General features: G+C 48.8%; 1 long non-coding RNA gene across 6 annotated transcripts; it reads right to left on the bottom strand.

The window, feature by feature from the left end:
• Positions 1–6,668: 6,668 nt before the first annotated feature.
• On the bottom strand, positions 6,669–26,155 carry LOC129145889 (uncharacterized). 6 transcript variants are annotated; one of them, XR_008552031.1, is made up of 14 exons: positions 26,094–26,155; positions 24,428–24,511; positions 24,092–24,176; positions 23,755–23,838; positions 23,380–23,499; positions 22,052–22,145; positions 21,677–21,918; positions 21,432–21,518; positions 17,027–19,155; positions 14,681–16,333; positions 12,385–13,981; positions 10,022–11,671; positions 7,672–9,328; positions 6,669–6,978 (listed from the first exon to the last, which is right to left on the bottom strand). It is a non-coding gene; the product is annotated as an uncharacterized LOC129145889 (long non-coding RNA). The 6 variants fall into 6 exon arrangements; XR_008552027.1 differs by having other exon boundaries at positions 23,755–24,176; XR_008552029.1 differs by having other exon boundaries at positions 21,677–21,852; positions 23,755–24,176.
• Between the last annotated feature and the right edge of the window lie 249 nt (positions 26,156–26,404).

Below are 26,404 nucleotides of genomic sequence, written 5' to 3'. Positions count from 1 at the left end.
ACGAGGCTACCTTGGACGTCTTTGGTGGAGACATTTGCGAAGCCCCTCTTAACACTGCTACAGCATTTTGAAAGAAGAGTCTCTCTGCTCTTTTGAGTCACTCTGCTCGACACTGCGCACTCTGCAGACACGGACTGGCAGGAACCCTGTGCAAGGTGAAGGGCTTCAAATTTAAGTATCGGGTATCTCTGCAATGGAGACTCGAAAAAGCAGGACTTTGGAAGCGTGAATCTGGCTGTCTAATTCAGATGGGATCTGCCCACAAGTTGGTTTTCTGGAGGCACTCTCTTCTTCACAACTTGGAAGGCATCAGAGTGCCTGCAATGAGGCTAGCTTGGAGGAACTCGGAGAAGATAGCTGCGAAGCCGTCTGAACACTGCTGTTGCATTCAGAGACAAGAGTCACTCTGCCCGTATGAGGCCAAGTAAACCTGTTTCAGTCAACTCAAAATATCCTCCCTTGCCTGTTACTCCTTCTAGTCCCCAGGGGGAGACACAGAATGTATGTGGCCAACGAGGTGAAGGGCAGTCCCTTGCAAACAGTCAGCCTGTCTCTTTGAGGCAGGTGGGGCCGGGCCTTTCCGCATGCTGGCCCTGGCCTACTAAGAGCAGACTTGAGCCCTAGCTCAGCAATCCCACAGCCATGTGTCCCGTTCCCTTCTCCGAAGACATGAGAAATCAGGGCAGACTCTACATTTTAAGTGTCCCCTCGAGAGATAGGAAGTCCATGGCCAGGTCTGTGGAGCAGTTGTGGCTGCATACTGCTGTGGACAGGAAAACCATGCACAAGAGCAGGGCCCTCTCCGAACCCCTGGGGAGTACCTGAAGCCGCTGTGACACATGGGTCCCATGTACGTCGACAGCACGCTTCTAAGGTCCTGCTTTTAGGCTCTGTGCAAAGATACCCGATACTGAAAGTGGAAGTGCTTCCCCTTGCAAAGGGTTCAGGTCACTCTGTGTCTGCAGAGCGCCCAGTGTTGAGCAGCGGCACTGCGGAACAACTTTGAAGTCTCTGCCGTCGGGCTGTAGCTCAGGATAACCCAAATTTGTGCCTGAAAGACTGAGTCTAGTCCAGCTCAAAAGACTCTGCAATGTCCCACCTTGGCATGAGGAATCTCTGGGCTGAGAGGGAAGGTAAGGGATGCACCGGTCCCTGGGCCAGGCTCTCGAAGGTACATTGCAGGCCTCCTCTGTACAAGAGGAAGAGGGGTACGTGGCCTTTTTCATCTGGAACTTGGGGACCAGCCGAGGATCCACAAAGAGAGGAGCAGGTCTCTTCCATTCCCCGAACAACAGCATTGGCCAGGGCACAGCTCACACTCAGAGCTGCCCTCAGCACGCATTCATTCATGCCCGGGCGGGCCATTTGATAACTCTGGCAGGTGGGTCAGACAAAGGCAATATTTCCACCAGGCAGGCGTGGCCGTGCATTCTTGTGTCCGCAGAGTCACCATGGAGAAGAGGTTGGCCTGCCCAGGAATCGGAAGTGCATGTACCGGGAGAGAGGGTCCTGCCTCAACCACTTCGCCAGGGCAGTGGAGAGGCTTGCTGACCTCGGGATCAACCAGAACACAGGGTTCCTCTGGGCTGTCGCTTCAGGAAACTTTTCCTTTCTGTCATCACTTCCTCAACCCCTGACAGGGAGAAGTATGTCCACAGGCAATCTCTGTGACCCTGGAATGAGATGACAGAAGAAGTGTTCATTCACTCCCTGCACCATCACCAAAGGAGACCTCTCTCAAAGGGTCCTCTCCCATTACTCCACACATTCTGGTGGTGGAACCTGGTGTGTTCACATGGGGCACATGTGCCAGTAACCTTGTTTTTCAACTTCTGTGTGATGATTTCCCTCATGAATGCCCAACAATACAACGTGACTGCCGCACCTGCGTTCCTAAAACGAGGCTCAGTTCAGGAGAATACCTGAGTTGCTTGTGTTTCTGGGTTCTTTTTTGCTTTACTGTGCCACTTTTTTTTTAAGATTTATTTAATTATTTATACAAGCAGTGGGTACAGTCAGAAGCACGGGAGGGTGAGAGAATTCACCAGAGCCAGAGCGGGGAACAGAACAGGCAGACTGACGAAATACACTGTTGAGGGGAGCAGTGGGAGCGGCAGGAGAGGTCTGCGCACCATCGGGAACCTCGCCAGTGGCCGGGGATCAAAACGGCACTGAAGAGGCTGTGGAAAGCTTTGGAGCCCAGCGTTCAACCGCTGTGTCACCAGGGAGGCCCTAGTGTGCCATCTTAAGGTAAATGTTCCTGAAGGCAAAGCCCTGGGTACCTTAAATGCAGAGAAGGCAGTGTTGGGACATCTGCCTGACGCAAAAATGATTAGCCTAGTGTTCACTTCTCCCCTGCTGGCAATATCCTAATGGGAAGACTCCTCAAATGCTGGCCTCTCATGCCCTGTTGCCTGGACTTAGAGGGTGGTCCCACCCAGCTCCTGATCACCACTTTGATCCAGGTGTAGAATTCTCACCAAGCTCACATGGTGGGACCCAACAACTCTGGCAAGAGAGGGAAGGAGGGCTGGGGCCGGGGGTGTTGGAAGGGTGGTACATGTGGGTGCGGGCCATGTCATGTCTGCAAGCAGGGACACTCCAGTATTGGGAATTCGGCAAACTCACCAGAGGGTCATACTCACTGAGCTCTTGTGGAGTCCACCCAGTCTTCCAATCTTAGTTCTCTGTGAATCTCCTGAGCTGTCAGTGTCACTTCTTTGCCTCATGCTGAGACCTGGAACTGGAGCCCCATCGTGGGCACACATCCGGATCTTGTTGCTCTGTCTTTGTGTGTGTGCACCTAATCTGTACAAAGAAAACATTAGCACACGATGCTCTCCAAGGTGAATATGGCTGTCTAACTCAGACTGGGGTATGCACACGAGCTGATTTTCTGCAGACAACTCTCTTCTTTACGACTCGGAAGGAATCAGAGTGCCTGCAACGAGGCTAGCTTGGAGGTCTTCGGAGGAAACATTTGCAAAGCCACTCTCAACGCTGCTGTAGCATTTCGAGAGAAGAGTCACTCTGCACTTTTGAGTCACTCTGCTCGACACTGCGCGCTCTGCAGACTCGGACTGGCAGGAGCCCTGTGCAAGGTGAAGAGCTTCAAATTTAAGTATCGAGTATCTCTGCAATGGAGACTCGAAAAAGCAGGACTTTAGAAGTGTGAGTCTGGCTGTCTAACTCAGACTGGGATGTGCCCACCAGATAGTGTTCTGGAGACACTCTCTTCGTCACAACTTGGAAGGCATCAGAGTGCCTGCAACTAGGCTAGCTTGGAAGGAACTCAGAGAAGATATCTGCGAAGCCGTCTGAACACTGCTGTTGCATTCAGAGACAAGAGTCACTCTGCCCGTATGAGGCCAAGTAAACCTGTTTCAGTCAACTCAAAATATCCTCCCTTGCTTTTTGCCTGTTACTCCGTCTAGTCCCCATGGGGAGACACAGGATGTTTGTGTCCAACGAGGTGCAGGGCGGTCCCTTGCAAACAGTCAGCCTGTCCCTTTGAGGCAGGTGGGGCCTGGCCTTTCAGTATGCTGGCCCTGGTCTCCTAACAGCAGACTTGAGCCCTAGCTCTGCAACCCCTGAGGCACATGTCTCAGCCCAGTCTCCAAAGACATGAGGAATCAGGGCAGACTCTAATTTTACAGTGTCCCCTTGAGAGACAGGAAGAACATGGCCACGTCTGTAGAGCATTTGTGGCTTAATACTGCAGTGGTCAGGAGAACCATGCACTAGACCAGGGCCCTCTCTTAACCCCTGGAGAGTACCTGAGGTTGCTGTGACACCTGGGTCCCATGCACATCAATAGCATGCTTCTAAGGGCCTCCTTTTACTAGCCTCCATGCAGAGATACCCGATACTTAAACTTGAGCTCTTTCCCTGTGCAAAGGGTTCGGGATGCTCTGTGGCTGCAGAGGGGCAGTGTTGAGCTGCGGCACCGCAGAACGCCTTTGAAACTCTGAAGTACGGGCTGCAGCTCAGGAAAAGCCAAGTTTGTGCCTAAAAGACTGAGCATAGTCCAGCTCAGACTCTGCAATGTCCCGCCTCGGCAAGAGGACATCCTGGGTTGAGAGGGAAGGTAAGCGACGCAAAGGACTCTGGGCCAGGCTCTCGAAGGGACATCACAGACCTCCTCTGTACAAGAGAAAGCGGAATACATGGCCTTTCTGATCTGGAAATTGGGGACGGCGCCAAGATTTGCTACGAAAGGAGCAGGTTTATTCCATGTCCAGAAAAAGGTCACTGGCCAAGGTGCTGCCTCCCTTAGAGCTGTCCTCAGCACACTTTCACTCTTGGCCGCTGGGCACATTTGACATCTCTGGCAGGTCGGTCAGAGAAACGCTGAAATTTCCACCAGGCAGGCATGGCCGTGCACAGCTGTGGACGCATTCATCATGGAGAAGAGGTTGGCCTGTCCAGGACTCGGAAGTGCACATACGAGGAGAGCGGCTTCTGACTTAACCTCTTAGGCAGGGCAGGCGGGAGGCCTGCTGACCCCGGGTCTAACCAGAACACAGGGTTCTTCTGGGCTGTCGCTTCAGGAATCCTTCTCCTTTCTGTCATCAGGTCCTCAACCCCTGACAGGGAGACGTATGTCCACAGGCAATCTTGGTGACCCTGGAATGAAATGACTGAAGCAGAGTTCATTCACTCCCTGCACCGCCACCAATGGCGACCACTCCCAAGGGGTCCTCTCCCATTACTCCACCCATCCTGGAGGCGGACCTGATGTGTGCACATGGGGCACATGTGCCAGCAACCTTGTTTTTCAACTTTTGTGTGACGATTTCCCTCATGAGTGCCCAAAAATACAACGTGACTGCTGCGCTGCTGTTCCTAAAACGAGGCTCAGTTCAGGAAATCAACTGAGTGGCCTGCGTTTCTGGGTTCTTTTTTGCTTTACTGTGCCATCTTAAGGTGAATGTGCCTGGAGGCAAAGCCCTGGGTACCTCAAATGCAGAGAAGGCAAGGATGGGACACCTGCCTGGCACACAAAATGATTAGCCTAGTGTTCACTTCACCCCTGCTGGCAATATCCTCACGGGAAGACTCCTCAAATGCTGGCTTCTCAAGCCCTGTCTCCTGGAAACAGAGGGTGGTTGTGCACAGCCTCTGCCCACCACCTTGGTCCAGGTGTAAAATTCTCACCAAGCTCACCCGGTGGGACCCATCAACTCTGGCAGGAAAGGGAAGGAGGGTGGGGGCCTGTGCGTGTTGGAGGGGTGCTGCGTGTGGGAAGGGCCATGCCACCTCTGCAAGCGGGAACACACCAGGGTTGGGTTATCGGCAAACTCCCGGAGGGTCATACTCACTGATCTGTTGTGGAGTCCACAGGTCTTCCACTCTGAGTTCTCTGTGAAACTCCTGAGCTGTCAGTGTTGCTCCTTTGCCTCACGCTGAGACCTGGACCTGGAGCCCCACCATGGGCTCATATCCACATCCTGCTGCTCCGTCTCGGTACGTGTGCGCCTGGTCTGTGCACAGGAAACATTAGACACACTCCTCTCCAAGGTGAATACGGCTGTCTAACTCAGACTGGGTCTGCCCACCAGTTCATTTTCTGGAGACACTCTCTTCTTCACAACTTGGAAGGCATCGGAGTGCCTGCCAAGAGGAAATCTTCGAGGACCTCGGAGGAGCCATTTGCGAAGCCCCTCGGAACACTGCGGTTGCAATCAGAGAGGAGTCGCTCTGCCCCTATGTGGCCAGGAAAGGCCTGTTTCAACCAACTCAGAATATCCTCCCCTACTTTTTGCCCGTTACTCATTCTAATCCCCGAGTGGAGACACAGGATGTACGTGCCCAAGCAGGTGCAGGCCGGTCTCTGGCAAACAGTCAGGACCTCACTTTGAGGCAGGTGGTGCCTGGCCTTGTGGAATGCTGGCCCTGTCCTCCTAAGAACGGAGTTGAGCCTTGGATCTACAAACCCCGAGACTTGAGTCTCGGCCCCTTCCCCAAAGACACGAGGGATCAAGGCAGACTCTGCATTTTAAGTGTCCCCTCAAGAGATAGGAAATACATGGCCAGGTCTGTGGAGCAGTTGTGGCTGCATACTGCTGTGGACAGGAGAACCACGCACAAGAGCAGGGTCTCTCCGAACCCCTGGGGAGTACCTGAAGCCGCTGTGACACCTGGGTCCCATGCACGTCAACAGCACACTTCTAATGCCCTGCTTCCCCTTGGCTCCGTGCAGAGATACCCGATACTTAAGCTTGAAGCACGTCCCCTTGCAAAGGGTTCAGGCCACTCTGTGTCTGCAGAGTGCCTAGTGTTGAGCAGCGGCACTGCAGAACAACTTTGAAGTCCCTGCTGTTGGGCTGCAGCTCAGGAAAAGCCAAATTTGTGCCTGAAAGACTGAGCCTAGTCCAGCTCAAAAGACTCTGCAAAGTCCCACCTCGGCATGAGGAATCTCTGGGCTGAGAGGGAAGGTAAGGTATGCACTGGCCCCTGGACCACAGGCTCGAAGCGACATCGCAGGCCACCTCTGTACAAGAGGAAGAGGGTCACGTGGCCCTTTTGATCTGGAACTTGGGGACAGGCCCAGCAGCTGCTATGAGAGGAGCAGGTCTCTTCCATACCCTGAACAAGGGCTTTGACCAAGGCGCATCCCTCCATCGGAGCTGCCCTCAGCACACATTCATTCATGGCCCCGAGGACATCTCAAGTCTCTGGCTGGTGGGTCAGAGTCAAAGGCAATATTTCCACCAGGCAGTCGCGGCTGCGCATTGCTGTGGCCACAGATTCATCATGGAGAAGAGGTTGCCTGCCCGGAACTCGGAAGTGTATGAACAGGGAGAGCGGCTCCTGTCTCAACCTCATAGGCAGGGCAGGCGTGAGGCCTGCTGACCTCGGGTCTAACCAGAACACAGGGTTCCTCTGGGCTGTCGCTTCAGGAATCCTTCTCCTTTCTGTCATCAGTTCTTCAAGCCCTGCCGGGGAGAAGTATGTCCACAGGCAACCTCCGTGATCCTGGATTGAGATGACAGAAGAAGCGGTCGTTCACTCCCTGCACCACCACCAAGGTAGACTACTCTCAAGGGGTCCTACACCATTACTCCACCCATCCTGAGGCGGACCCTGCTGTGTGCACATGGGGCACATGTGCCAACAACCTTGTTTTTCAACTTCTGTGTGACGATTTCCCTCATGAGTGCCCAACATTACAACGTGACAGCTGCGCTGACGTTACTAAAACAAGGCTCAGTTCAGAAAAATAACTGAGTGGCTTGCATTTCTGGGTTCTTTTTTGCTTTACTGTGCCATCTTAAGGCGAATGTGCCTGGAGGCAAAGCCCTGGGTACCCGAATGCAGAGAAGGTGGTGACAGGATACCTGCCTCGCACCCAAAATGAGTACCCTAGCATTTACTTCACTCCTGCTGGCAATATCCTCACAGGAAAACTCCTCAAATGCTGCCCTCTCGTGCCCTAATGCCTGAATCAGAGGGTGGTCCCTCCCAGCCTCTGCCTACCACCTTGGTCCAGTTGTAAAATTGTCACCAAGCTCACCCGGTGGGACCCAACAACTCTGGCAGGAGAGGGAAGGAGGGTCGGGCCTGTGGGTGTTGGAGGGGTGCTGCATGTGGGTGGGGTCATGCCACCTCTGCAAGCGGGAACACTCCAGGGTTGGGTAATCGGCAAACTCCCCAGAGGGTCATACTCACTGATCTATTGCGGAGTCCACAGGTCTTCCACTCCGAGTTCTCTGTGAAACTCCTGAGCTGTCAGTGTCACTCCTTTTCCTCAAGCTGAGACCTGGACCTGGAGCCCCAGCCTGGCTCACATCCGCATCCTGCTGCTCCGTCTCGGTATGTGTGCGCCTGGTTTGTGCACAGGAAGCATTAGACACGCTCCTCTCCAAGGTGAATATGGCTGTCTAACTCAGACTGGGTCTGCCCACCAGTTCATTTTCTGGAGACACTCTCTTCTTCACAACTTGGAAGGCATCGGAGTGCCTGCAACGATGAAAGCTTCAAGGACCTCGGAGGAGCCATTTGCGAAGCCCCTCGGAACACTGCGGTTGCAATCAGAGAGGAGTCGCTCTGCCCCTATGTGGCCAGGAAAGGCCTGTTTCAACCAACTCAGAATATCCTCCCCTACTTTTTGCCCGTTACTCATTCTAATCCTCGAGTGGAGACACAGGATGTACGTGCCCAAGCAGGTGCAGGACGGTCCCAGGCAAACAGTCAGGACTTCACTTTGAGGCAGGTGGCGCCTGGACTTGTGGAATGCTGGCCCTGGCCTCCTAAGAACGGAGTTGAGCCTTGGCTCTGCCACCCCTGAGCCTTGAGTGTCGGCCCCTTCCCCAAAGACACGAGGAATCAGGGCAGACTCTGCATTTTAAGTGTCCCCTCAAGAGCTAGGAAGTGCATGGCCAGGCCTGTGGAGCAGTTGTGGCTGCATACTGCTGTGGACAGGAGAACCACGCACAAGAGCAGGGCCTCTCCGAACCCCTGGGCAGTACCTGAAGCCGCTGTGATACTTGGGTCCCATGCACGTCAACGGCACACTTCTAATGCCCTGCTTTACCTAGGCTCCGTGCAGAGATACCTGATACTTAAGCTTGAAGCGCTTCCCCTTGCAAAGGGTTCAGTCCACTCTGTGTCTGCAGAGTGCCTAGTGTTGAGCAGCGGCACTGCAGAACAACTTTGAAGTCCCTGCCTTTGGGCTGCAGCTCAGCAAAAGCCAAATTTGTGCCTGAAAGACTGAGCCTAGTCCAGCTCAAAAGACTCTGCAATGTCCCACCTCGGCATGAGGAATCTCTGGGCTGCGAGGGAAGGTAAGGGATGCACCGGCCCCTGGACCACAGGCTCGAAGCGACATCGCAGGCCTCCTCTGTACAAGAGGAAGAGGGTCACGTGGCCCTTTTGATCTGGAATTTGGGGACAGGCCCAGCAGCTGCTATGAGAGGAGCAGGTCTCTTCCATACCCTGAACAAGGGCTTTGACCAAGGCGCATCCCTCCATCGGAGCTGCCCTCAGCACACATTCATTCATGGCCCCGAGGGACATCTCAAGTCTCTGGCTGGTGGGTCAGAGTCAAAGGCAATATTTCCACCAGGCAGTCGCGGCTGCGCATTGCTGTGGCCGCAGATTCATCATGGAGAAGAGGTTGCCTGCCCGGAACCCGGAAATGTATGTACAGGGAGAGCGGCTCCTGTCTCAACCTCATAGGCAGGGCAGGCGTGAGGCCTGCTGACGTCGGGTCTAACCAGAACACAGGGTTCCTGTGGGTTGTTGCTTCAGGAATCATTCTCCTTTCTGTCATCAGGTCCTCAAGCCCTGCCGGGGAGAAGTATGTCCACAGGCAACCTCCGTGATCCTGGATTGAGATGACAGAAGAAGTGGTCATTCACTCCCTGCACCTACACCAATGGAGACTACTCTCAAGGGGTCCTCTCCCATTCCTCTACTCATCCTGAGGCGGACCCTGATGTGTGCACATGGGGCACATGTGCCAGCAACCTTGTTTTTCAACTTCTGTGTGACGATTTCCCTCATGAGTGCCCAACATTACAACGTGACAGCTGCACTGGTGTTCCTAAAACGAGGCTCAGTTCAGGAAAATAACTGAGTGGCTTGCATTTCTGGATTCTTTTTTGTTATACTGTGCCATCTTAAGGCAAATGTGCCTGGAGGCAAAGCCCTGGGTACCCGAATGCAGAGAAGGTGGTGACAGGATACCTGCCTCGCAACTAAAATGAGCAGCCTAGCATTTCCTTCACTCCTGCTGGCAATATCCTCACAGGAAAACTCCTCAAATGCTGCCCTCTCATGCCCTATCACCTGGACTCAGAGGGTGGTCCCGCACAGCCTCTGCCCACCACCTTGGTCCAGGTGTAAAATTGTCACCAAGCTCACCCGGTGGGACCCATCAACTCTGGCAGGAGAGGGAAGGAGGGTCGGGCCTGTGCGTGTTGGAGGGGTGCTGCATGTGGGTGGGGCCATGCCACCTCTGCAAGCAGGAACACTCCAGGGTTGGGTAATCGGCAAACTCCCCGAGGGTCATACTCACTGATCTATTGTGGAGTCCACAGGTCTTCCACTCTGAGTGCTCTGTGAAACTCCTGAGCTGTCACTGTCACTCCTTTTCCTCACGCTGAGACCTGGACCTGGAGCCCCAGCCTGGGCTCAATCCGCATCCTGCTGTTTTGTCTCTGTACGTGTGTGCCTGGTCTGTGCATAGGGAATATTAGACACGATCCTCTCCAAGATGAACATGGCTGTCTAACTCAGACTGGGTCTGCCCACCAGTTCATTTTCTGGAGATACTCTCTTCGTCTGATGCCTTTAGAAGGCATCAGAATGCCTGCAATGAGGCAAGTTTCGAGGACCTCGGAGAAGACATTTGTGAAGCCCCTTGGAATGCTGCTTTTGCATGCAGAGAGAAGAGTCGCTCTGCCCCTATGAAGCCAGGTAAGGCCTGTTTCAATCAACTCAAAATAACCTTCCCTACTTTTTGCCCATTACTCCTTCTAGTCCCCAAGTGGAGACAGGATGTATTTGCCTAACGAGATGCAGGCCGGTCCCTTGCAAACAGTTAGGACCTCACTTTGAGGTAGGTGGCGCCTGGATTTTCGGCATGCTGGCCCTGGCCTCCTAACAGCAGACATGAGCCTTGGCTCTGCAACCCCTGAGTCTTGTTTCTCAGTCACTTCCCCAAAGACACGAGGAATCAGGGCAGACTCTGCATTTTAAGTGTCCCCTCGAGTGATAGGAAGTACATGGCCAGGTCTGTGGAGCAGTAGTGGCTGCATACTGCTGTGGACAGGAGAACCACGCACAAGAGCAGGGTCTCTCTGAACCCCTGGGGAGTACCTGAAGCCACTGTGACACCTGGGTCCCATGTATGTCGACAGCACGCTTCTAAGGTCCTGCTTTTAGGCTCCGTGAAGAGATACCCGATACTTGAAGCGCGTCCCCTTGCAAAGTGTTCGGCCATACTGTGTGTGCAGAGTTCCCAGTGTTGAGCAGCGGCACTGCAGGACAACTTTGAAGCCCCTGCCATCGGGCTGCAGCTCAGGAAAAGCCAAATTTGTGCCTGAAAGACTGAGCCGAGTCCAGCTCAAAAGACTCTGCAATGTCCCATCTCGGCACGAGGAATCTCTGGGCTGAGAGGGAAGGTAAGGGATGCACCGCCCCCTGGGCCAGGCTCTAGAAGGGGCATCGCAGGCCTCCTCTGTAGAACACGAAGAGGGTCATGTGGCCTTTTTGATCTGGAACTTGGGGACAGGGCCAGGAGCTGCTATGAGAGGAGCAGGTTTCTTCCACAACCGGAAGAATGGCATTGGCAAGGGCCCACCACAGCATCTGAGCTGTCCTCAGCATGCATTCATTCATGGCCGCATGGGACATTTGACATATCTGGAAGTTGGTCAATGAGAAGCCAATTTTCCTACCACGCAGGCATGGCCACGCACTGCTGTTGCTGTACTTTCATCATGGAGAAAAGGTTGGCCTGCCCAGGGCTCGCAAGTGCACGTATGGGGAGTACGGCTCCTGCCTCAACCTCATAGGCAGGGCAGGCGGGAGGCCTGCAAACCTCGGGTCTAACCAGAACACAGGTGCTCCTCTGGGCTGTCGCTTCAGGAATCCTTCTCCTTTCTGTCATCAGGTCGCCAACCCCTGACAGGAAGAAGTATGTCCACAGGCAACCTCCGTGACCCTGGAATGAGATGACAGAAGCAGAGTTCATCTGAGCCTTGCACCACCACCAATGGCGACCACTCCCAAGAGGTCCTCTCCCATTACTCCACCCATCCTGGAGGCGACACCTGCTATGCGCACATGGGGCACATGTGCCAGCAACCTTGTTTTTCAACTTCTGGGTGACAATTTCCATCATGAGTGCCCAAAACAAAATACAGCTGCGTCGCTGGCATTCCTAAAACCAGGGTCAGTTCAGGAAAATTACTAAGTTGCTTGCGTTTCTGGTTCTTTTTTGTTTTACTGTGCCATCTGAAGGCGAATGTGCCTGGAGGCAAAGCCCTTGGTACCTTAAATGCAGAGAAGGCAGTGTCAGGACACCTGCCTGGTCCCCAAAATGAGTACCCTAGCGTTCACTTCACCCCTTCTGGCAATATCCTCATGGGAAGACTCCTCAAATGCTGGCCTCTCATGACCTATCACCTGGAATCAGAGGGTGGTCCCGCATCCTTGGTGCCCACCACCTTGGTCCAGGTGTAAAATTGGTCCAGGTGTAAAATTCTCACCAAGCTCACCCGGTGGGACCCAACAACTCTGGCAGGGGAGGGAAGGAGGGTCGGGGTCTGTGGGTATTAGAGGGGTGCTACGTGTGGGTGGGGCCATGCCACCTCTGCAAGCGGGAACACTCCATGGTTGGCTAATCGGTAAAAACTCCCCAAGGATCATACTCACTGATCTCTTGTGGAGTCCACAGGTCTTCCACTCTGAGTTCTCTGTGAAACTCCTGAGCTGTCAGTGTCACTTCTTTGCCTCATGCTGAGACCTGGACCTGGAGCCCCAGCCTGGGCTCACATCCGGATCCTGCTGCTCCGTCTTTGTACGTGTGCGCCTGGTCTATGCACAGGAAACATTAGCTCAAGTCCCTCTCCAAGGTGAATACGGCTGTCTAACTCAGACTGGGTCTGCCCACCAGTTCATTTTCTGGAGACACTCTCTTCTTCACAACTTGGAAGGCATTGGAGTGCCTGCCAAGAGGAAATCTTCGAGGACCTCGGAGGAGCCATTTGCGAAGCCCCTCGGAACACTGCGGTTGCAATCAGAGAGGAGTCGCTCTGCCCCTATGTGGCCAGGAAAGGCCTGTTTCAACCAACTCAGAATATCCTCCCCTACTTTTTGCCCGTTACTCATTCTAATCCCCGAGTGGAGACACAGGATGTACGTGCCCAAGCAGGTGCAGGCCGGTCTCTGGCAAACAGTCAGGACCTCACTTTGAGGCAGGTGGCACCTGGCCTTGTGGAATGCTGGCCCTGGCCTCCTAAGAACGGAGTTGAGCCTTGGATCTGCAAACACCGAGCCTTGAGTGTCGGCCCCTTCCCCAAAGACACGAGGAATCAAGGCAGACTCTGCATTTTAAGTGTCCCCTCGAGTGATAGGAAGTACATGGCCAAGTCTGTGGAGCAGTTGTGGCTGCATACTGCTGTGGACAGGAGAACCACGCACAAGAGCAGGGTCTCTCCGAACCCCTGGGGAGTACCAGAAGCCGCTGTGACACCTGGGTCCCATGCACGTCAACAGCACACTTCTAATGCCCTGCTTCCCCTTGGCTCCGTGCAGGGATACCCGATACTTAAGCTTGAAGCACATCCCCTTGCAAAGGGTTCAGTCCACTCTGTGTCCGCAGAGCGCCCAGTGTTGAGCAGCAGCACTGCAGAACAACTTTGAAGTCCCTGCTGTTGGGCTGCAGCTCAGGAAAAGCCAAATTTGTGTCTGAAAGACTGAGCCTAGTCCAGCTCAAAAGACTCTGCAATGTCCCACCTCGGCATGAGGAATCTCTGGGTTGAGAGGGAAGGTAAGGGATGCACCGGCTCCTGAGCCAGGCTCTCGAAGGGACAATGCTGGCCTCCTCTGTACAAGAGGGGTACGTGGCCTTTTTCATCTGGAACCTGGGGACAGGGACAGGAGCTGCTATGAGAGGAGCAGTCCTCAGCACGCATTCATTCATGGCCACACGGGACATTTGACATGTCTGGCAAGTGGGTCAGTAAGAACGCCCATTTTTCCACCAAGCAGGCGTGGCCGCAGACTGCTGTGGCTGCAGATTCATCATGGAGAAGTGGTTGGCCTGCCCAGGACTTGAAGTGCATGTACAAGGAGAGTGACTCCTGCCTCAAACACTTAGGCAGGGCAGGCGGGAGGCCTCCTGACCTCGGGTCTAACCAGAACAGAGGTGCTTATCTTAGCAGTCGCCTGAGGAATCCTTTTCTTTTCTGTTCCTCAGGTCCTCAACCCCTGACAGGGAGAAGTATGTCCACAGGCAATCTGTGTGACCCTGGAAGGAGATGACAGAAGCAGAGTTTATCCGTGCCCTGCACCACCACCAATAGAGACCATTCCCAAGGGGTCCTCTCCCATTACTCCACCCATCCTGGAGGCGGTACCTGATGTGTGCACATGGGGCACATGTGCCAGCAACCTTGTTTTTCAACTTCTGTATGAAGATTTCCCTCATGAGTGCCCAAAAATATAATGTGGTTGCTGCACTGGCTTTCCTGACACGCGGCTCACCTTCAGAAAAGACCCTGTGTTGCTTCTGTTTCTGGGTTCTTTATTGTTTTACTGTGCCATCTAAAGGTCAATGTGCCTTGAGGCAAAGCCCTGCATAGCTTAAAGGCAGAGAAGGTAGTGATGGGACACCTGCTGGCCCCAAAAATGAGTAGCCCGGTGTTCACCTCATCCCTGTTAGCAATACCTTCACGGGCCTCCTATTCAAATGCTGGCCTCTCATGCCCTTTCGCCTGGACTCACTGGGTGGTCCTGCCCAGCCTCTGCCCACCACCTTGTTCCTGGTGTAAAATCTCATGAAGCTCACACGGTGGGACCCAACAACACTGGCAAGCGAGGAAAGGCGGGTCGAGCTCGGTTCGTGTTGGAGGGGTGCTGCGTGTGGGTGCAGGCCTTGCCATGTCCACAAGTGGGAACACTCCAATTTTTGTTGACCACCAAACTCCCCCCGCAGGGTCATACTCACTGATTTCTTGTGGAGTCCACAGGTCTTCCACTCTTAGTTCTCTATGAAACTCCTGAGCTGTCAGCATCACTTCTTTGCCTCATGCTGCGACCTGGACCTGGAGCCCCCGCCTGGGCACACTTCTGGATCCTGTAGCTCCATCTTTGTATGTGTGTGCCTGGGCTATTCATAGGAAATATTAGCTTAAGATCCTCTCCAGGTCAGTATGGCTATCTAACTCAGACTGGGTCTGCCCACCAGTTCATTTTCTGGAGACACTCTCTTCGTCACAACTTGGAAGGCATCAGACTGCCTGCAATGAGACGAGCTTGGAGGACCTCAGAGGAGACAATTGTGAGGGCTGTGAATACTGCTGTTGCATTCAGAGAGAAGAGTTGCTCTGCCCTATGAGGCCAGGTAAGGCCTGTTTCAATCAACTCAAAATATCCTCCCCTGTTTTTTGCCTGTTACTCCTTCTAGTCCCCGAGTGGAGACACAGGATGTATGTGCTCAACCAGGTGCAGGCCGGTCCCTTGTAAACAGTCAGGACCTCACTTTGAGGAGGATGGGGCCTTGATTTCAGCATGCTGGCCCTGGCCTCCTAAGAGCGGAGTGGAGCCTTGGCTCTGCAACCTCCGTGCCATGTGTCTCAGCCCCTTCTCAAAAGACAGGAGGAATCAGGGTAGACTCTGCATTTTACAGTGTCCCCTAGAGAGATAGGATGTACATTGCCATGTCTGTGGAGCAATCGTGGTGGCATACTGCTGTTGACAGGAGAACAATGCACAAGACAAGGCCCCTCTCCAAACCCCTGGGGAGTACCTGAATCTGCTGTGACACCTGGGTCCGATGCATATCAACAGCACACTTCTAAGGTCCTGCTTTTCCTAGGCTCCATGCAGAGATACCCAATACTTAAACGTGAAGTGCTTCCCCTTGCAAAGGGTTCGGCCACTCTGTGTCTGCAGAGCGCCCAGTGTTGATCAGCGGCACTGTGGAATGCCTTTGAAGCCCCTGCCATTGGGCTGTAGCTCAGGAAAAGCCAAATTTGTACCTGAAAGACTGAGCCTAGTCCAGCTCAAAAGACTCTGCAATGTCCCACCTTGGCATGAGGAATCTCTGGGCTGAGAGGGAAGGTACGTATGCACAGGACCCTGGGCCAGGCCCTCGAAGGGACATCGCAGGCCTCCTGTGTAGAAGAGGAAGCAGGGTACGTGGTCTTTCTGATTTGGAACTTGGGGACAGGGCCAGGTGCTGCTACGAGAGGAGCAGGTCTCTTTCATACCCCGAACAAGGGCGCTGGCCAGGGCGCTGCCCTCCCTTGGATCTGCCCTCAGCACATATTCACTCTTGGCCGCTTGGCACATTTGACGTCTCTGGCAGGTGGGTCAGAGACAAAGCTGAAATTTTCACAAAGCAGGCCTGGCCACGCACTGCTATGGCCGCAGATTTATCATGGAGAAGAGGTTGGCCTGCCCAGGACTTGGAATCGCACATCTGGGGAGAGCTGCTTCAACCTCTTAGGCAGGGCAGGCATGAGGCCTGCTGACCTCGGGTCCAACTAGAACACAGGGTTCCTCTGGGCTGTCGCCTGAGGAATCCCTTTTCCTTTCTATCCCTCAGGTCCTCAACCCCTGTCAGGAAGAAGTATGTCCACAGGCAATCTCCGTGACCCTGGAATGAGATGACAGAAGCAGTAGTCATTCACTCTCTGCACCACCACCAATGGCGACCACTCTCAAGGGGTCCTTTCCCATTACTCCAACCCATCCAGGAGGCGGCACCTGATATGTGCCCATGGGGCACATGTGCCAGCAACCTTGTTTTTCAACTTCTGTGTGAGTGAAGATTTCCCTCAAGAGTGCCCAACAATATAACGTGATTGCCATGCTGGCATTCCTGACAGGAGGCTCATCTTCAGAAAAAAACCCTGAGTCGCATTTCTGGGCTCTTTTTTTGTTTTACTGTGTCATCTTGAGGCGAATGTGCCTTGAGCCAAAGCCCTGGGTAGCCTCCTGGCAGAGAAGGCAATGACAGGACACCTCTCTGGCCCCCAAAATGAGTCGCATGGTATTCACGTCACCCCTGTTGGCAACGTCCTCATTGGCAGCTCCGCAAATGCTGCCCTCTCATGCCTTGTCGCCTGGACTCACAGGTTGGTCCCACCCAGCCTCTGCCCACTTCCTTGTTCCAGGTGTAAATTCTCAACAAGCTCACCCGGTGGGACCCAACAACTCTGGCAGGCAAGGGAAGGAAGGTCGTGGCTGGTGGAGGGGTGCTGCGTGTAGGTGCGGGCCTTGCCATGTCCGCAAGCGGGAGCAGTCCAGCATTGGTTATTCACCAAATTCCCCGGAGGGTCATACTCACTGATCTCTTGTGGAGTCCACAGGTATTCCACTCTGAGTTCTCTGTGAAACTCCTGAGGTGTCATCGTCACTTCTTTGCCTCACGCTGAGACCTGGACCTGGAGCCCCAGCCTGGGCTCACATCCGGATCCTGCTGCTCTGTCTTTGCAAGTGTGCTCCTCGTCTGTCTGTGCATAGAAAACAGCACACGACCCTCTCTGAGGTGATGTTGCTGTCTAACTCAGACTGGGGTCTGCCCACGAGTGGATTTTTGGACACACTCTTTTCTTTACAGCTTTGAAGGTGCTCAGTATGCCTGCAACTAGACTAGCTCAGGAGAGCCCAGTAGAGACACGTTGCTGAATCCCACTGAAGCACCACTCTTGCAACCAGGGAGACTAGTGTCTCTGCCCTTTTCAGGCAGAGCAACACATATTTCAAGACATCAGAAAATACCCTCTCCTCTTTTTGCCTCAACTCCTTCCAGTCTCCGAGTGCAGACACGAGTGTGTATGCACAGAACCAGGTGCAGGCCGTTTCAATGCAAAGTCTGCTCCTCACTTTGAGTCAGGAGGGCGCCTGGACTTTCGGCATGCTGGTCCTGGCCTCCTAAGAGCGGAATTGAGCCTTGGCTCTGCAACCCCAGAGCCATGCAGTCTCAGCCCCTTTTCCAAGACACAGGGAATCTTGACAGACTGCATTTTAAAACATCCCATGTAGAGACAGGAAGCATGTGGCCATGTCCGCAGAACAGTAGTGACTGCATACTTCTTCAGACAGGATAACCACACAGAAGACCAGGGCCCTCTCCCAACCCACGGGGAGTACCTGCAGGCTCTGAGACACCTTGGGCCCCATGCGCATCAAGAGCATGCTTCTAATGTCCTATTTTTCCAGCTTCCATGCGGACACTTGCTACTTAAACTTGAAGCCCTTTCCCTTGCAAAGGGTCAGGCTACTCTGTGTGTGCAGAGCACACAGTGTTAGTCAGAGGCACTGTGGAAAACTTTTGAAGCCCCTGCCTCTGGCTGCAAGCTCAGGGGAAGCCAACTTTGTGCCTCTCAGAAGAGGCTGGAGCGAAAGACTGAGCCTAATCCAGCTCAAAAGACTCTGCAATTTCCTACCTCAGCACAAGGAAGTCTCTAGTTTGAGAGGGAAGGTAATGTGTGCACAGGTCCCAGGCCAGCCTCTCGCAGGAACATCACAGGCCTCCTCTGTAAAAGAGGAAGCGGGGTACTTGGCCTTTCTGATATGGAACATGGGTACAGGGCCAGGGACCTTTACGAGAGGAGCAGGTTTCTTCCATACCCCAAACAAGGGCGCTGGCCAGGGCACAGCCCAACCTCGGAGCTGTTCTCAGAACACTTTCATTCTTGGCTGCTGGGGACATTTGACGTCTCTACCTTTTAACTTGGATGGCCATCTGTGTGCCTGCAAAAAGGACTGTTGGGGGGAGCTCCGTGCAGACCTGTGGCGAATCCCACCCTGAAACAGCTGTTGCAACCAGGCCACTGGTGGCTCTTCCCATCTTAGGCAAGGTAATGCCTGTTTCAAAACATTTCAAAATATCTTCTCCTTTTCACCTCAAACCGTCCCTGTCCCAAGTGGAGACACAAGGATGTATGTGTAGTACCCGGTTCAGGCCGGTACACTGCAAACAATCTGCTCTTCACTTTGAGGCAGCAGAGTGTCTGGCCTCTATGGTTTGGGTCTTTTCGCTTGTAGGGCCTCTCCTCCTATGAGTGGAGTACTGGTTCTCAAATCCCAGAACCATGGCTCTTTCTCCAAGGATAAAGGAAATCAGAACTGTCCTTAGAACACATTCATTCTTGGCTGCTGGGGACATGTGATGTCTTCCAGTCGTTTCAGTGACAAACCTGAAATTTCCACAAAGTAGTACTGTTCCCTCAGACATGAGGTCTTAAAACATTTTGGTGTTGATTTTGAACTTCCCAGTAGGACATGGAATTGCAGCTGTCAGGTTGAGTAACTCATTCCTCATTCACATCAACAGCACGTGTTGGGGTTCTGCTAGTATTTCCTTCTGAATTAAGAATTTTGTGGATTTTGTTTGCCCGTTGGAGTCATTTTTTTCTGTTCTTTTTCTACAATGTAAGTAGTATTGTTTTACTAACTTGTAGTGCAGTAATACTGTAATTGTTAAAAAAAAAATCAAAGTGTTAGCTGTCTCTTTCATGGTATCAGATCTCATATTACTTCCATGCTAACCTTATAGCTGACTTAACCTACCACTTCAGATTTTTGTTATCTATGGAGTAGTTACAAATGGTTGTGTTCAAATAGTACCTGTTAACAGCCTGGGTTTTATGAAAAGCAATTTCACGTGTGTCTATACTTTAGACCCACCTGGAATATCTCAGTAGTCTTAGAATTCTATCATCACAGTAATAGTTTTTTGCTATTCTCCCTTAGAGGCTTAGAAACTTTAAATTTCTTTATACATTTTATATATTATATATTTTATATATAATATATATTTATATATGCACTATATATCTACATATACTCTATATATCTATACATACACTATATATCTACACACACTATATATTTATATACATTATATATTTATATACACTAAGTATATATTTATATACACTATATATAGTGTATATATTAACACTGTATATATTTATATACACTAAGGAAATGCTGTGGTTCTCAAAGTATATGTCCCTGTTTTACCATCACCTCCATAATGAAGAGATATAAATTCTGAGCCTCACTTACTCAACTGACCTTGTTGATATTATAATAGGAATGAAGCCAAACAACTGAATAGTATAAGCAATGATACTTTAAATTAAGAATAATCTTCATCATTTTTTTAGTAAAAGTTGTAAAATAGGAATCTGCTGTTGATCCTTTAACAAACAGAAGAATATTTACATCTACATTTGTAAAAAAAAAATTGTGTGCCTGATGAACTGTGTTTGAAGCCTTCGCTTTGTGTTCGAATGCATGGTGTTTTGTCAACCACTGCACTGGGCTTATCCTATAAAACTTTTGAAGTAGGAGAAAAATGTATTGTTTCCCTAAAATCTCAGGGAAAGACCCTACGTTGATTTGACATAGATGTGTTTGCCTCCCCACCAAGTTCTTTGGCCAGAGAACATGGGTTTGATTGTGACTTCTGGGCAAGGTCAATTTTTCTAAATAACTCAGACTTAAATTAGGGTTGGTGATTTTGAAGTGGAATGAGGAAATTGCAACTGGAAAGTATGAAAAGCTAGTGACAAAAGAGCAATTAATTACTGTAGGGGAAGTATTCTTTTTTGCCAAGTTATTTATAATTTTGTTCTCCTTTGTTCTGATTTGTTTATTATCCTGTCAATACTTACAATGTTTATACTCATATCTACTTGTGAATATTGAGGTGAAAAATGAATTTTTAACAAAAATTTCTTGTTCTTTTTTGTTTACTGATATATAGTTTCATAGGAATGCGTCACATTTCTGCATATCATACATTTTTTTATTCTAAATTTATGTCATTTAAATGCTTATTCTGTTTCCTCTCGTGTTAATTTTAATATTCATGAAGAAATGTGAGACTTTTCTACTTATATTACCAGTAAGTATATAAGTATATGAACCCTTCCAAAACATTCCAAATTCTAGTCACTTACAAGTCAAATTCAGTAGTTAAAAATAAGATTCAAACATTAGGAAATATAAAAGAAACTATCTGTAGAAATGATAATCATGACTGTTTTTGTTTATAAAGAATAGCATGCAAGTAAACACAAATAAGAATTAATGCAAGTCATATGATCCAGCAATTCCACTCCTAGGTATTTACCCAAAGGACACAGAAACATCAATTCCAAAGAGCACCTGCACCCCTATGTTTATAGCAGCACTGTTTACAATAGCTAAGCTTTGGAAACAACCCAAATGCCCAAAAGTAGATGACTGGATCAAGAAGATGTGGTACATATATACCATGGAATATTACTCAGCATTCAAAAAAGATAAACACATGCAATTTGCAGCAACATGGATGGCGCTGGAAGGGATCATGCTCAGCGAAATAAGCCAAAAAGAAAAAGAAAAATACCGGATGGTCTCACTCATAGCAGGAATCTAGAAAACTTAAATAAGGGACCAGGAAAATGAATATAAGAAAGTGAATATCAAAATCAACAAAAAACTATGAACCAGAGACACTTTTTGGGGTGGGGGGCGGGAGGGGAAGGATTGGGGTCAGAATGGGGCGTTTGCAATTGTATGGGGGAATATAAAAATAAAATTTAAGATTAAAAAAAAAAAAAGAATTAATGCAAGTATTTCATAGTACAAGATTTAAAAGTTACAGCTGTAGAAATGTTTCGGTTATAGCAAACATATAAGGATTATATGATATAGGATAAATGGTACTCTACATAAAAAGGGTAAGTGCTCACAAACTGTGCTGTAAAGGTGTTTAGAGCAGCAGGCCTTGACCGCTGGAAGATTGCACATGCCCATGGTCTTCAGCACTGGAGTCTGATCTACGAGCAATGTGATTCATGGTGAATGTTCTGTGTTTGTAGTCTGAAGCTCTGATCCAAACTCTATCAATTTGACTTAAGTTGGTACTAAAAATAAGTTGCTGAAGTTACTCAGGGGTCTTTCCACACTCAAGTGGCCAAAGTTAGAGGGCTCTTACCTGGTTAGCAAAACTGTGCAGAGGTGATCACACAACAGTTCAGAGAAAAATGAAGTGCTGTACATGTGTCTCCACTGGAAGAGGACAAATGAAACTTGGCAACCACCATCTGAAGACTCCTCCTGATTCCCCACTTCTCTTCGTTAGAGTTAAGCACAGTCTGGCTCTGCAACAAACTGGACCATTACACCATTTTTGAGCTCTGTGAAGACTCGTGAAATCTGAGACTGATCCTGGGGACCCTACCCATAGATGGGATGAGAAGATGATGTTAGAGTGAATATTCTTTACTGGTTCTAAAAATGGGGGGATAAATGAAGTGAAGTAACTCTCACTTAAATTCATCAGGCTGCTGCATAAATCCAGGGAACAGACCTGCTAAATCCATGCTCCAGATGCAACATGCCATCTTATTGTAGAACAGCACTGGAATTCTCACAAACGAGGAGAGTAGGTAGAAATCAACCTTCTGGGGAAAAAAAAAAAAAAACACAACAAAAAACAGAACAGCTTTTTAGAAGTTACATTTATACAATATACAGAAAGTTATAATAACAATTTCTATTTTTTTGCTTTGTGAAATTTTTTAAAAAAATTAAACTGAAGTAATACTATATAATAATATTATATATTTTTTGACAAAATTCTTTTCTTAACATTTATTTATTTATGCATATAAGAACTGGGGTACAGGCCAGAGGTATTGGGATGAGAGGATTCACCAGAGACAGAGTGGGGAGCAAAACAGGCAGACTGACTGAAATACACTGCTAAGGGGAGCGAGTCAGGAGAGGTCTGCTGCGCCATTTGGGTAGCTCCCTGGCTGGGGATTGAACTCATGAAGTAGTGGCTGCGGGTAGCTTTGTAGGTTGCATCTTAACCCCTTGCACCACCAGGAAGGCCCGACAAAATTCTTAACAAATAGATGTTTATAAAATATCAAAGCTACCAATATTAATCCATCGGAGATTTGACTAGGGCACTATCTTGAACAAAGCAATCGTATTTCTACAGATCCAGTAGTGTTGGAAATGGGATTCTTTCTGTCTCAAATCTCAAGAACACCAATGGAAATCAGGAACACAATGCCCCAAGGTAAAACTAGAGTGCAATGCTCTAATACAATGGGAGTTATCTCAGCACTGATAACTAGTGATGTCAATACAAGAGCATCTTTAGTTCAACTTACTCAAAGTCAATGTGTTTACATTTAATTTTCCAAATGAGTAATTCATGAGTATCTGAATGCTTATAATGCTTATAATGCTTTCTAATAATCAATAACTAAATGCAAGTATCTGCAAGTTACTAGATTCTGAACAGCAGGCTGTTTTTTTTAACTTTCACTAATGATTCTAAGGTACACTAAGTGAAGAACTATTATTCAGGAAGTACTAACTCAAATTTCCAAAGTTATGGGAAAAATCTGTATCTTCCCAGAATCCTCAAAATAGATTTCACATCTTCCTTACACGGGGTATTGCTCACACAAATCCTAGTGCTTTGGGCTAGAGTCACAGAGACTTGGCCCTTATGCATGCTGTTTGGGGAGGGAGGTGCCATTTCTCAAAGTAATCTATCTAATTACTATACATATTACAGACAGCATAATTAATATGTGCACACACTAATTTATGATACTTACACATCCCCTTTGATGTTTCAACCTTTATGTTAATTTTGTCAACTGAAATTTCACAAACCTGTACTCTTGAGCACGATGAGGAATTTTCTCACCAGACAGAGTTGTAGATCTATGTCTTTCTGGGCAGGTAAACATTTTCTCCATGATAAATCTGGGGCCACAGCAGTATGCCAAAAGACTCCATGCATAAAAAGGAAAGGGATTTACAAATTGAGACAGAAAGACTTCAAGATAAGTTCTACTCAGTTGCTCAAAGTCAGAAAATGCTAAAGGTCTTTAAGACTGGATATGACCCACTAATAATGTGATTCATGGTGAAAGTCTAGGTTTGTATGCCTTATACTTTTCCTTTTATGTTTCAACCTTTACAATAATTTTGTCCATTGGAATTTCACAAACCTGTGCTTCTGGGCATAATGAGGAATTTTCTCACCAGACAGAGTTGCAGTCTATATCCTGGGCAGGTAAACATTTTCTCCATGATAAATCTGGGGCCACAGCAGTATGCCAAATGACTCTATGCATAAAAATGAAAGGGATTTACAAATTGAGCCAGAAAGAGTTCAAGATAAGCTGTACTCAGTTGTTCAAAGTCAGAAAATGCTAAAGGTCTTCAAGACTGGATCTGACCCACTAATAATATGGTTCATGGTAAATGTCTAGGTTTGTGTGCCTTATACTTTTCCTTTTATGTTTCAACCTTTACAATAATTTTGACAATTGAAATTTCACAAACCTGTGCTGCTGGGCATAATGTGGAATTTTATTACCAGACAGAGTTGCAGCTCCATGTCCTGGGCAGGTAAACATTTTCTCCATGATAAATCTGGGGCCACAGCAGTATGCCAAATGACTCTAAGCATAAAAATGAAAGGGATTTACAAATTGAGCCAGAAAGAGATCAAGATAAGCTGTACTCAGTTGCTCAAAGTCAGAAAATGCTAAAGGTCTTCAAGACTGGATCTGACCCACTAATAATGTGATTCATGGTGAATCTAGGTTTGTGTGCCTTATACTTTTGCTTTTATGTTTCAAGCTTTACAATAGTTTTGTCGACTGAAATTTCACAAACCTGTGCTGCTGGGCATAATGAGGAATTTTCTTACCAGACAGAGTTGCAGTCTATGTCCTGGGCAGGTAAACATTTTCTCCATGATAAATCTGGGGCCACAGCAGTATGGCAAATGACTCTATGCATAAAAATGAAAGGGATTTACAAATTGAGCCAGAAAGAGTTCAAGATCAGCAGCACTCAGTTACTCAAAGCCAGGAAATGCCCAAGGTCTTCAGGAATGGATCTGACTCACTAATAATGTACCTCATGGTGAATGTCTATGTTGTGTGTGTTGATCTATTGGCTAACAGTTTGAATTCAACTGGGCTGAGAATAAGTAGCTTCAGTCAGTCAGTCAGTCATGGGGACTTACTACATTTAAGTGACCAAGGTGAGATATGTTTGCTTTAATTGAGGTAATACTGGTTTACATTGTTATTTGTGTATTAGAAGAATACAATCTCCTCCCCTCAAGTGCTGTCATCATACCACATTCACCACCAAGACACCTACAATCACTCTGCTCCCTTCCCAGCCCCTGGCCTGGTGGTAGCTGCAGTTCTATAGTCAGCCTTCTAGGGTTAGTCCTTAATTTGATTTATTTGACCTTTTGTTTCATTTCTCTATATTCCACATATAACTGCTATCATCAGGTATTTGTTTTTCTTCTTCTGACTTATCAATTCTTTTTTAAAGATTAATTTATTTATTTATACAAGAACCGGGGTACAGGCCAGATTCGTGGGAGGGTGAGAGGATTCACCAGAGACAGAACAGGGAACAGAACAGGCAGGCTGACGAAATACACTGCTGAGGGAAGCAGCAGGCGTGACAGGAGAGGTCTGCCGCACCATGTGGGACCGTCGCCGGCCGGCCAGGATCGAACCTGCGCTGCAGAGGCTGCGGACAGCTTCACAGTGTGGCACTCAACCGCCTGCACCATCAGGTGAGGTCCTGACTTATGGATCTTACCTGCTTGGCAACATTTTGTACAGGTGGCCACACTGGAAGCTTGTGCCTGGTGTCTCCTGGACATGCCTGTGTGTCTTTTCCCTTTGTTGATTTTAATCTGTATGTTTTAACTCTAGTATACCATAAATGGGAGTTTAATGGCTTTTCTGATTCCTATGTACTGAGGATATCTTAGAAATCTCCAGTATACAAAAAATAATATGAAGTCCAATGTGAACACAGCTTACCTAATTAAAGTAACATGGGAATTGCCAATTATGTGTGCAGTAGTCCTCATTTACAGTCTCTGGGGAGTAGCCTTAATCCACAATTAAACAGTCTGTGATTTTTCTTGAGCCCATGTTCCTGCTTCAACATAACATAGCATTCTAGAAGAATAACACTGTAATTGCCAGAGCAGTGTAGTAACAAGGAATAAACCTTGTGGAAGAAAGCAGGGCTCAGACTTAGAAGAACTTTTTCTATTATTATGGTAGTTTTAGGATTCCAAAATTTTAGAAACAGAGTTTTATATATCAAGAAAGTCAATATCTATTAATCCATTGGGTAGTTGAACATAACACTCTTTGATATGTTATGTCTAGGTAACCTTACTGGATCTAAAGACGGAATTATCTTCATTTAACCCCTCTCCCCCATGAATTGAGATTTCAGTAAGTATACCTCACTGAAAGAAAACTGGAATATAATTTTTCAATTCAATGTCAGGACCAACCAAAATCCCATGTGCTATATATATCACTTACTTTGCTCTTATCACTCATGGATCACACATGACTCCTGGAGTCTAATGGCATCAAGGAAATCAGTAAGGCTTCATTTGTCCTCAGTGGGGCCCCAGGTGTGTGTGAAGAAGAAAGCATGGCTCTGATTGTCTTCAGTTTTCTTCTGTTTTGACAGGTCTCTGTTTGTTCTTAATGCATAGAGAAGATTTCAATTAAATTTTTTTAGTCTATTTGGATGGAAAAAAATTTGGGCTAAGTGTATAATCTCTGGATTCGTATTTCCTGGGTTCCAATCCCACCATATACATCAATGATTGTTTGTGTTAATTTGA

This window comes from Talpa occidentalis, unplaced genomic scaffold (genome assembly GCF_014898055.3).
Source record: "Talpa occidentalis isolate TD23 unplaced genomic scaffold, MPIMG_talOcc4v2.1 talOcc4.15, whole genome shotgun sequence".
In the NCBI taxonomy this organism is placed as follows: domain Eukaryota; kingdom Metazoa; phylum Chordata; class Mammalia; order Eulipotyphla; family Talpidae; genus Talpa; species Talpa occidentalis.
The sequence above is the reverse complement of the archived record's forward strand: the minus strand, read 5'-3'. Positions and strand labels throughout refer to the sequence as shown.